The sequence below is a fragment of the Mizuhopecten yessoensis genome, unplaced genomic scaffold, assembly GCF_002113885.1.
Source record: "Mizuhopecten yessoensis strain PY_sf001 unplaced genomic scaffold, ASM211388v2 scaffold3693, whole genome shotgun sequence".
Classification (NCBI taxonomy): domain Eukaryota; kingdom Metazoa; phylum Mollusca; class Bivalvia; order Pectinida; family Pectinidae; genus Mizuhopecten; species Mizuhopecten yessoensis.
Window position 1 is genome coordinate 218321 of NW_018405172.1, and position 11074 is coordinate 229394.

Below are 11074 nucleotides of genomic sequence, written 5' to 3' on the forward strand. Positions count from 1 at the left end.
CACACTGACAAAGGTGTGTACACACACTAACAAAGGTGTGTACCCTCACTGACAAAGGTGTACCCTCACTGACAAAAGTGTGTACCCTCACTGACAAAGGTGTTTACCCTCACTGACAAAGGTGTACCCTCACTGACAAAGGTGTGTACCCACACTGACAAATGTATGTTCCCTCACTGACAAAGGTGTGTACCTCCACTGACAAATGACTGTACACACACCTGACAAATGACTGTACACACACCTGACAAATGACTGTACACACACCTGACAAATGACTGTACACACACCTGATAAATGACTGTACACACGCAATAAAACAGTGACTTATTAAACAATGTTCTATCCCCGCCATCTTTCTTAGCAGGTGATCATTATTATAATCTCCAATCATTCCCTATACAGCAAAAAACGCACTACTATAAATCAAAAAGCCTATTTAGCAGATGTCTTCAGCAGCCTTTGCCAACTTCCGACATTTCTTGTTTAGATATTCCGTGGAAATAAGATGTCAGTTCTAGACAGAGTTCTCAATGAAATATGTGTGTTTTAGAACAGAAGCATTTTGATTCAGAAACCTGCACTAACCTCCTGAATCCACTTGTAATAATATCAGAGCAGCACCTGGCTTTGGACAAAATGCCATTTATCAAGGAAATGTGTGTGATTTTTTAGATGTGCTCGGTTTATGATAGCCGACATCTGTCTCAATTATTGATAAATTACAGTGCAAAAGGTTCTATGTAAGGGGAAACATTTACAGTACCCTGAACTTTCTTACAACATAGAGAGAAAACACCTAAAAACATAACTCTGAAAGGAACAGCAGAGAAGCATATATTTCTAACTACACAGAACATACATCTCTACCCATAGAGGATATTATCTCAATCAATACACTGAACATACATCTCTACCCATAGATGATATTATCTCAATCAATACACTGAACATACATCTCTACCCATAGAGGATATTATCTCAATCAGTACACTGAACATACATCTCTACCCATAGAGGATATTATCTCAATCAGTACACTGAACAAACATTTCTACCCATAGAGGATATTATCTCAATCAGTACACTGAACATACATCTCTACCCATAGAGGATATTATCTCAATCAGTACACAGAACATAGTTTTTTATGTAACCATGCCAGAATCAATTCAAGCTTCAAGGTTTAAAGAAAATAGGAGATCAACTGCATTCATATAATAATCAATTCTGTTCAAATGAGCGTCCTGTTATTTCACATTTTTAAATTCGACTTTTTGATATTTCTTGATAAACAGATTTTTTCCCAAATAAATGATCTTGAAAGATAATTAAAATTGATATTTAAGACGTAAGCAGGAATCTGTTTTTCTTTCTTTACCTCAATATTTCTTTCCACTCAAGAAAAATTGGTGAAAAGCTTGTACTCAGAGGAAGTACATTAGCTTTTAAACAAATATGGCTAATGTGTAGAAGCTCCTGAAGAATGTATCCTTTTCTCTGAGAAATCAGACAGATTGGAGGGTGTTCCCACAGGAACCCAGGACAGACATACCACTTATTCTCTCCCATTACATCGTTACAGTAGAAAATGTACTGTGTATGTAAATGGTTCTATCATTTCTTGAGCCTAGACCATCGTCCTGAATTTTACATTACCCTGAACCAGTTAGAAATAGTTGATAATCTAACATCAGGAGGTTGGAGTCAGTTTCATTAAAGGACCAAGTTTTCTTGTTAAATATTATGCACAAACTGTTCACTTTATGTGTACCAAGCAGAATATCCTATCGACTGTTAACATGACAAAGACTACTGTAACACTGTCTGTTACAGTCAGAGTCCATGACAAAGACTACTGTAACACTGTCTGTTACAGTCAGAGTCCATGACAAAGACTACTGTAACACTGTCTGTTACAGTCAGAGTCCATGACAAAGACTACTGTAACACTGTCTGTTACAGTCAGAGTCCATGACAAAGACTACTGTAACACTGTCTGTTACAGTCAGAGTCCATGACAAAGACTACTGTAACACTGTCTGTTACAGTCAGAGTCCATGACAAAGACTACTGTAACACTGTCTGTTACAGTCAGAGTCCATGACAAAGACTACTGTAACACTGTCTGTTACAGTCAGAGTCCATGACAAAGACTACTGTAACACTGTCTGTTACAGTCAGAGTCCATGACAAAGACTACTGTAACACTGTCTGTTACAGTCAGAGTCCATGACAAAGACTACTGTAACACTGTCTGTTACAGTCAGAGTCCATGACAAAGACTACTGTAACACTGTCTGTTACAGTCAGAGTCCATGACAAAGACTACTGTAACACTGTCTGTTACAGTCAGAGTCCATGACAAAGACTACTGTAACACTGTCTGTTACAGTCAGAGTCCATGACAAAGACTACTGTAACACTGTCTGTTACAGTCAGAGTCCATGACAAAGACTACTGTAACACTGTCTGTTACAGTCAGAGTCCATGACAAAGACTACTGTAACACTGTCTGTTACAGTCAGAGTCCATGACAAAGACTACTGTAACACTGTCTGTTACAGTCAGAGTCCATGACAAAGACTACTGTAACACTGTCTGTTACAGTCAGAGTCCATGACAAAGACTACTGTAACACTGTCTGTTACAGTCAGAGTCCATGACAAAGACTACTGTAACACTGTCTGTTACAGTCAGAGTCCATGACAAAGACTACTGTAACACTGTCTGTTACAGTCAGAGTCCATGACAAAGACTACTGTAACACTGTCTGTTACAGTCAGAGTCCATGACAAAGACTACTGTAACACTGTCTGTTACAGTCAGAGTCCATGACAAAGACTACTGTAACACTGTCTGTTACAGTCAGAGTCCATGACAAAGACTACTGTAACACTGTCTGTTACAGTCAGAGTCCATGACAAAGACTACTGTAACACTGTCTGTTACAATCAGAGTCCATGACAAAGACTACTGTAACACTGTCTGTTACAGTCAGAGTCCATGTCTATAAACATTGACACATAAAAACACAGGTTGATGTGTGATTAGTTCACCATTAGTGAATTCACTTCTACTTTAGAATTCAATTTGCAAAATATGTACAATTCTATATTTGTGTCCAGTACCATTTGTTTTAATCAACACATGTATACAAACTATCACAGTTAATAAATTTGGTGTAATGTTATCAGGGCCGGCCCTAATCGATGTGTGAATTTCTCGTTTTAGTAGTCGCCACTTGCTTTATTGGTCTGTTAGCGTGTGACAAATTTCCTCTCTTCAGTTTCCATTATATCACAGTATAAGCCTACCAGTTATCACAACTAGAGACCAGCTTAATGGTATTTTTTGTAAATATGGCAATTCAGCGTGAAAATTGTTGGCATCAAAATCGGTTATAATTGAATTTCTGTTACTTGTGGTGCATGATGGCCTCCTATTTACCAAGTTCAAAAATGTGTAACGTGCCCTTGGAGGTTTGAGTTGTAGACATTGAGATATGTGCGAGGAGAGTAACAGATAGTTCTTGTCTGAACATGTGTGAAAACTGATCGAGCTGATTCTTTGTGTATGAAACATCATCAAAATCACCCCACAGCATATTTCAACCATTCATAAGTACTTTTCCTGTGTCTTTCTTTGAATTGTTTGAACAGTTTTGAGGGTTTACAGGGGTACATTGACATAAATCATCAGGACACAGACTGATGTAAGTCAAAAATCTTGTATCAGATCGCTTTTATATTCCAGGTACTAAAGAAATAAAGTTAATACCACACAGTGTTTGATTTCATAACAAACACGGTCATATGACCATTTCCAATACCTCTTGCAATGCTTATTACAAAATCTACACCAAACCAGTAGGAAACCTTAGGAAACCGAACACAGTCTACATGACTGGTGGGTTTTATACAATATGGAGGGAATGTACTGAATATTCAGATTGTGGAAATCTAAACCTTGGGCTAACATACTGCCAATCACGTTGGTCATGTAGTACTGTGTGCTGGAGGGAACCTCAGCAGCACACGGCAAAAAATGGTCACGAGACATTCAACTTTGTGGAAGATTGCTTCTAGTAGATTGGACAAAAAACCGGCAGACATGTTCCCAAGGAAACCGTGCAATGTTATTATCAATTTGTGCTGTCACCAGGCACACAAAATAACACCAAGAAAAACAAACCTGAACGGTCTCCATGGAAACAACATTAAATGTCAATGAAGGGTGTTCCCAAAAAACAACACATACAAACACAAAATCTCTCATTTCTCAAAAATAAGTGAGGAAATGATACTGAACTATACAATATATAGTTCTTACTAAACTATACAATATATAGTTCTTACTGAACTATTCAATATATAGTTCTTACTGAACTATACAATATATAGTTCTTACTAAACTATACAATATATAGTTCTTACTGAACTATACAATATATAGTTCTTCTCAACGCTTTCAGTACATTAACTATCTGACTGTGGAATTAAAGTACTTATAAATAACAAACAGAAATATTGGTTACAAGTTGGTAAGCTCTTGTCTGAATCCAAACAAAGTCAAGATGTTCCATCAAGATAGAAGGTGAAATGAAACACCATCCATGTTTAAGTGATACTGCAAGGGTAGCTATCCAGGGAAGAGAAGGAGCCAGGCTGAAGGTAATCTTACTTTCTTTAAAGTAGAATGATGGAAACACAGGACATTTCAGTCCGACAAGAGTACACTGGTTTTGTTGGTGTTAAACTGAATATGGAGAAATGGTAGCTACAGTAGCACCTTAAAAAGTTATACACTGCAACAGGACACAGACCTTCAGACAGCACAGGAAGGACATCTTTTTTACATTTAGTTTTTTTATAAGTATGTCCACATCCTTACCACAGGGAACTAGAGTGCCATATATCAGAGAAAACATGCAAACACTATAAACACTCCCATCTCTAGAAGACAAAATATGTTTCTGATAAAAAAAAGCAGTTGGCATGTCTGTCATATGACATTTCAGGATTCTTACATCACCTGGACGAAACGCTGGGACAGGAGAGGCGATCCACAGCTGTGTATTCACCTGATTACAACAACACAGGGAGGAAACCACTTAACATAACAGCTGCACATGGGGAGATCCAGGTGAATTAATATCTGGATGTCTAAGAAGTTAACTTACGATGCGGTAGATGGAAGGGGTGCCCTCAATGGCTTGTCTGTTGGAGCACAATATCACTGGAGAAAAGTGGTAGATCTATAAGTGGGTGGGTGAATACTTATCAAGGGGAAATAAAGGTCAAAGGCATCAAACCTATTTAGGGTGAAAGCTCCGTCACAAGACCTCTCAGCAGCTGCATTGTTTTGACCGTATAGGTCAAAAGCTGCTGTAAACATATCTTTGAAAAAATCTAAACAATTTTTTTAGAAATTATTGTGATTTTGTTGTTGGATGTGAACATGTAGTCACCTAAACGGAACAGCCAATCTCAGTAGAGGGAATGGAAGGGAGGAAGCCAATTTAATGACACAGCTGCATCTTAATAGGAAGTACGTTCTTTACACAAAAGTCATAAATGACCATCAGAAACAGCATGTCTAGCAACAAATGACCATCAGAAACAACATATTTAATGACAAATGACCATCAGAAACAGCATAATCTAATGACAAAAGACCATCAGTAACAGCATAATCTAATGACAAATGACCATCAGAAACTGCATATCTAATAACAAATGACCATCAGAAACAGCATATCTAATGACAACTGACCATCAGAATCAACATATCTAATCACAAATGACCACCAGAAACAACATATCTAATGACAAATGACCATCAGAAACATCTTATCTAATGACAAATGACCATCACAAAAGACCATCAGTAACAGCATAATCTAATGGCAAATGACCATCAGAACCAGCATATCTAAAGACAAATGACCAACAGAAACAACATATCTAATGACAAATGACCATATGAAACAGCATAATCTAATGACAAATGACCATAAGAAACAGCATAATCTAATGGCAAATGACCATCAGAACCAGCATATCTAATAACAAATGCTATCTAATGACAAATGACCTTTAGAAATACCATATCTAATGACAAATGACAATCAGAAACAGCATATCTCATGACAAATGACCATCAGAAACATCTTATCTAATGACAAATGACCATCACAAAAGACCATCAGTAACAGCATAATCTAATGACAAATGACCATAAGAAACAGCATAATCTAATGACAAATGACCATCAGAACCAGCATATCTAAAGACAAATGACCATCAGAAACAACATATCTAATGACAAATGACCATAAGAAACAACATAATCTAATGACAAATGACCATCAGAAACTGCATATCTAATGACAAATGACCATCAGAAACAACATATCTAATGACAAATGACCATTATAAACAGCATATCTAATGACAAATGACCATATGAAACAGCATAATCTAATGACAAATGACCATCAGGACCAGCATATCTAAAGACAAATGACCATCAGAAACAACATATTTACTGACAAATGACCATCAGAAACAGCATAATCTGATGACAAATGACCATCAGAACCAGCATATATAATGACAAATGACCATCAGAAACAACATATCTAATGACAAATGACCATCAGAAACACCATATCTAATGACAAATGACCATTAGAAACAGCATATCTAATGACAAAAGACCATCAGAAACAGCATAATCTGATGACAAATGACCATCAGAACCAGCATATTTAATGACAAATGACCATCAGAAACAACATATCTATTGACAAATGACCATTAGAAACAGCATATCTAATTACAAATGACCATCAGAAACAGCATAATCTAATGACAAAGGACCATCAGAAACAACATATCTAATGACAAATGACCATAAGAAACAGCATATCTAATGACAAATGACCTTTAGAAATACCATATCTGATGGCAAATGACCATCAGAAATAGCATATCTAATGACAAATGACCATCAGAAACACCATATCTAATGACAAATGACCATTAGAAACAGCATATCTAATTACAAATGACCATCAGAAACAGCATAATCTGATGAGAAATGACCATCAGAACCAGCATATATAATGACAAATGACCATCAGAAACAACATATCTAATGACAAATGACCATCAGAAACACCATATCTAATGACAAATGACCATTAGAAACAGCATATCTAATGACAAATGACCTTTAGAAATAGCAAATCTAATGACAAATGACCATCAGAAACAGCATATCTAATGACAAATGACCATCAGAAACAGCATAATCTGATGACAAATGACCATCAGAACCAGCATATATAATGACAAATGACCATCAGAAACAACATATCTAATGACAAATGACCATCAGAAACAGCATATCTAGCAACAAATGACCATCAGAAACAGCATATCTAATGACAAATGACCTTTAGAAATAGCAAATCTAATGACAAATGACCATCAGAAACAGCATATCTAATGACAAATGACCATCAGAAACAGCCTATCTAATAACAAATGACCATCAGAACCAGCATATCTAATAACAAATGCTTTAACTGTTTTCTATAAAACATTTCATAAGAGTGAGAGAAAAAAGGTACTTTAAAATCAAATCTATCAGACTGTATAATATAAGACTATCTGACTATATAAAATAAGATATATCAGACTATATAGAATAAAGATTATCTGACTATATCAAATAAGATTATCAGAAGATATAAAATAAGATTATCTGACTATATAAAATAAGATTATCTGAAGATATAAAATAAGATTATCTGAAGATACAAAATAAGATTATCTGACTATATAAAATAAGATTATCAGACGATATAAATAAGATTGTCAGATGATATAAAGTAAACTTTAAAAGTAATAGCCTTCAGTGACCAAAACTCCCAAGAGTTTCACACAAACATGTTTGAAACATACTACAAAAATGGGATGGCAGAAGGTGAATTTGAATTGAGGTCCCTAGAATTTTTGGAAAGATTAATCATATCTACTTCTTAAAAGTTAACCAATTCCTCAGTTGCTTATCCATTATGTAATTTAGACATTTGAACAAAGATAGCAGTTAATTTTGGAAATAACTGGAAAGATATGCATTTCTTTATATCAAATTCAATTAACTTTTCAATCAAAGTCAGTAAAATGCTTGTAATGAAGAGAACACTGAACCTAAACTTCTTTAATAAGAGTCATTAGGATATGCATAGATGGACTTATTTTTAAAATCATGAGCAACATTAAATAGATAAACTTTACTCAGTTATTATGATAACAGTCATGGAACCGACCATTAATTATGTCAAGGTATTGAAACAGGATTGAATTTCACAACAAAAAATGGAGATTTCTTGATTAAATTGTGTTTCTCTACTGCATCTCATAAATTGTGAATTGTAATCTTGTTCTTCAGGTCTTGGCAAGGTGACAGTAATTTTTCATCAGAACATCTGACAGCGGTATATCCTTCTTTGCTTGCTTCATCAACACAAAGACAGATTAAACCCTGCTAGCTCTGCCACCCCGCCTTCTTCTTGTGTCTCGGTAAATATTCAATAACGAAAAAAGGATATTAGATATTACTTGTGGTCCGCACTATTGCACATTCTTATGACAAGCTTCATCAAGATAGGTCTTGGTCATTCAAACGTTTAGATTGCAATGTGTCATGTAGATACATACTAGTGATCTTGTGCATTGAAACGTTTACATTGAACTTGATGAGTTAGTACATTTAATTCATCACAGTCAATCGTACGTTAAGTAAGTAAGTCTCGGTCATTTAAACATTGATTTTGTTCTGTAAGTCAATTGGGTTCAATACCATTTGCTGATTTCACATGAAATCTACCCACAGCAACCTGAGAGATCTCTTCACACAATTCAAATTCAATTTAATTGCTGTTTCTGAGTAAGCTCCCTTTGTAGACATCATTGTGCTTTCATAAAATATAACTCAATCTTTAGATCTTATATACATATATAAAATACATTACAGATCATCTTTCTAGACTTATCAAAAGATACAATTTTCTGAACAATTTTCAAGAAATTCTACAGTCTGATTCTTATGTTTTTAAAAATCAATATTGAGAAGGTAAGACTACTGTTACTTGGTATCACCTACAGCGACAATCTAAAGACACACAACAGCCTTCTATATCTGTACAGCATCTCTACAAGTGGCATTGGAGCACAACATTCTGGATCTTCCTTAAACAAATATTGATTATCTAATCACATGGTATATATTGATCATGTGCCTATATATGTTTACAGGTATTCAGTATCGACAGCATCACTCTGAAATAAACCTGCTTTACTCTACCCATGGAGACTGAGTGATGTGGCAGACATTATCGCCTGTATTAGGACCATTCTACTGTGCTAGCTTTTCCCCTTTTATACTTGATCTTCCTTGAAAATCCATTGTCAAAAGAGCTCTTGATGAATAATTTACAGCTTCAGAGGGGATTTATTGGTTGTTTATTGCCTGTTTCCTTGACAACAGCTGGGTGTGTTCTATTCCTGCAGCTTGACAAGAGCCCGGTAGACCCGAACTAGTCCACATCCCTCTCCTCCATGGCAGGTATAGGGGACACCAAGTCAGTCTAGGTTTCAGTCTTTGTATCAGCTTAATTGACCCAACATGATCTTCCTCTTTTGTTTAATGAACAACAATCGATTCTCCAGCTCATTCTTGCATCGCTGGATTTTTTTTCCATGAATCGTTGAAAAAAAAAATCAATACTGTACCAACATCTGCAATAGCTTCAGGAGCAAGCAATGCATACAGTAAAATTCCACTACATCGACATATTCTTGGCTCTTTCATCTTGCAATCAAAACCGGGACATGTTGGGATTAGATACACGGTAATGCCTAATGTTGCCATCAGAAACCAACAGATCGAAGCACCTACTAGCTTGATCAGTCTTGATCAATCCAGGAGTGTTCCTAACAATGGAATTACACATGTCAGAAGATAGGTCTACAAAGTGAAAATGTTTTCAAGACTGATTTTATTTAATAAGTGATCAGGTTGGCTTCATAACTGCAAACAATATTTTTATTTAACAATGAAATGTTCCTGCCATGAAATTAGACACGTATGAAATCTCTTTCCAATAATAAACAGCTTCTGAAGTCTGATTTCCCTAAAGTATGTTTTTTCTTTTGCCTTGTGGCAAAGATATAAAAATTGTATTTTATCAGAATATTAAAATTGTGTTATACACGTACATGTTATGTTGGCCTGCAGTAGAGATGGGCAGCAGTGTATAGGGACAAAACAGTAGGTCATTCTGCCCTAGCTACTGTGATACCTTATATGGTAAATATTTAATACAGATCACTACAGCATCAGCAGCCCTGTATCCCCAGAGGTGTGAGTACCTTGCCAATGTTGGCGGATGAGTTTCCCATCATGTCTATACAACCCCATACAACTTGGACCAATAGGTATGAATAATTCTTTTTTCCGCCTACGGCCTGTTAAACTTGTGCTCTACCTAGTTTGGTACAGTTCAACCAACGGGATCTAGTACAACATGCAGCCAGGGCCTGTACAGAACGGTTTCTTTAATGTTTTTAATTAAAAAGTTAAATTCCTTTTCTATAGGGTACTGTACATGTTGTCTTGGGGAGATATTTATCTCCACTTTAATTTACAAGGCTCAGGCTCATTCAACTTAAAAGGTTGACAATTTGAAACTGAAAGTAAAATTCTGTATAGAAAAACTTTTACCAAAATCTCGAAAAATAAACCTTCAAAGTAAGATCATTATCAATTCAATGAGTCGTAATCAAAATGTGCGAGGTTATCTTACATTACGGTAGAGTTATTAAGATGTAACACTGAAACAACGTATAACAAGAGGCCCATGGGCCTTAACGGTCACCTGATATATTTATACAGAGAGTTGATTTCGTTTTTAACATGAACAGAAATATTATTCAAAGTGACAAAAAACAATAAAACCACCTTATTCAATATCAAGCATACAGATTTCAGACTAAAAAGA

The 11074-nt window shown here is 35.7% G+C and overlaps 1 protein-coding gene across 4 annotated transcripts in view; it reads right to left on the reverse strand.

Moving 5' to 3' along the window:
* The window catches only part of LOC110447955 (discoidin domain-containing receptor 2-like), a 209302-nt gene that overhangs the window by 64196 nt on the left and 134032 nt on the right, over positions 1–11074 (reverse strand). The gene's annotated exons all lie outside the window — the stretch shown is intronic.